This window comes from Xenopus tropicalis, chromosome 10, assembly GCF_000004195.4.
Source record: "Xenopus tropicalis strain Nigerian chromosome 10, UCB_Xtro_10.0, whole genome shotgun sequence".
Lineage (NCBI taxonomy): Eukaryota > Metazoa > Chordata > Amphibia > Anura > Pipidae > Xenopus > Xenopus tropicalis.
Genome location: NC_030686.2, coordinates 39,480,135 through 39,482,175, shown reverse-complemented (window position 1 = coordinate 39,482,175; position 2,041 = coordinate 39,480,135).

The window sequence follows — 2,041 nt, the reverse complement described above, 5'->3', positions numbered from 1 at the left end:
GGCAGCATAGGGAAGGCAGCGTATAGCATACACAGGCAGCATGGGACAGGCAGAGTATGGCACACAGGCAGCATAGGGCAGGCAGAGTATGGCACACACAGGCAGCATAGGGAAGGCAGCGTATAGCATACGCAGGCAGCATAGGGCAGGCAGAGTATAGCACACACAGGCAGCATAGGACGGGCAGAATATGGCACACACAGGCAGCATAGGGCAAACAGAGTATGGCACACACAGGCAGCATAGGGCAGGCAGAGTATAGCACAAGCAGGCAGCATAGTGCAGGCAGAGTATGGCACACACAGGTAGCATAGGGCAGGCAGAGTATGGCACACACAGGCAGCATAGTGCAGGCAGAGTATGGCACACACAGGTAGCATAGGGCAGGCAGAGTATGGCACACACAGGCAGCATAGGGCAGGCAGAGTATGGCACACACAGGCAGCATAGGACAGGCAGAGTATGGCACACACAGGCAGCATAGGGCAGGCAGAGTATGGCACACACAGGCAGCATAGGGCAAGCAGACTATGGAACACACAGGCAGCATAGGGAAGGCAGAGTATAGCACAAGCAGGCGGCGTAGGACAGGCAGAGTATGGCACACACAGGTAGCATACATCTGAAGTGTGAACAATAGAGGGGGTTACAGCCTGAATCTGAGGTGTGAACAATGCAGGGTGATACATTACAATGCACTGCTCAAGCTTTCCTATTTAATCTCCACTGGTATCACTACCTGGTTGCTAGGGTCATTGGAGGCTTAGCAACCAGATAACAGTCATCCAAACAATAGTTCACAAAGAGCTAGGGAAAAGTACTAGAGGTGGGAGTGCTGGGTGCATGGGGTGAAGTACTAGAGGCGCGGGTGCTGGGTGTATGGGGTGAAGTACTAGAGACATGTGAGCTTGGTGTATGGGGAGAAGTACTAGAGAGGTGGGTGCTGGGTGTATGGGGAGAAGTACTAGAGGGGTGGGTGCTGGGTGTATGGGTAGAAGTACTAGAGAGGTGGGTGCTGGGTGTATGGGGAGAAGTACTAGAGAGGTGGGTGCTGGGTGTATGGGGAGAAGTACTAGAGGGGTGGGTGCTGGGTGTATGGGGAGAAGTACTAGAGGGGTGGGTGCTGGGTGTATGGGGAGAAGTACTAGAGAGGTGGGTGCTGGGTGTATGGGAAGAAGTACTAGAGGGGTGGGTGCTGGGTGTATGGGGAGAAGTACTAGAGAGGTGGGTGCTGGGTGTATGGGGAGAAGTACTAGAGGGGTGGGTGCTGGGTGTATGGGGAGAAGTACTAGAGGGGTGGGTGCTGGGTGTATGGGGAGAAGTACTAGAGAGGTGGGTGCTGGGTGTATGGGGAGAAGTAATAGAGGGGTGGGTGCTGGGTGTATGGGGAGAAGTACTAGAGGGGTGGGCGCTTTATAAATAAATGTTAATGTAATGCTGGGTGTATGGGGAGAAGTACTAGAGAGGTGGGTGCTGGGTGTATGGGGAGAAGTACTAGAGGGGTGGGCGCTTTATAAATAAATGTTAATGTAATGCTGGGTGTATGGGGAGAAGTACTAGAGGGGTGGGTGCTGGGTGTATGGGGAGAAGTACTAGAGGGGTGGGTGCTGGGTGTATGGGGAGAAGTACTAGAGGGGTGGGTGCTGGGTGTATGGGGAGAAGTACTAGAGGGGTGGGTGCTGGGTGTATGGGGAGAAGTACTAGAGGGGTGGGTGCTGGGTGTATGGGGAGAAGTACTAGAGGGGTGGGTGCTGGGTGTATGGGGAGAAGTACTAGAGGGGTGGGTGCTGGGTGTATGGGGAGAAGTACTAGAGGGGTGGGTGCTGGGTGTATGGGGAGAAGTATAGGGTTGTGTAATTCCTCTAGTTGAGTGAATCAGTCGGTGCGACTCACCAGGGAAGAATGAGAGAAAGGAAGACAAGGGAAGCCAGGCTAGCTCTGGGAGGGGAGGAGGAGAGAGGGGGAAGTGTTGGGATTAGAGGTGGGATCTGAGAGGGGAATAATGCAAATGAAAGGGGAAGGACAAAGGGGAAAGACAAAA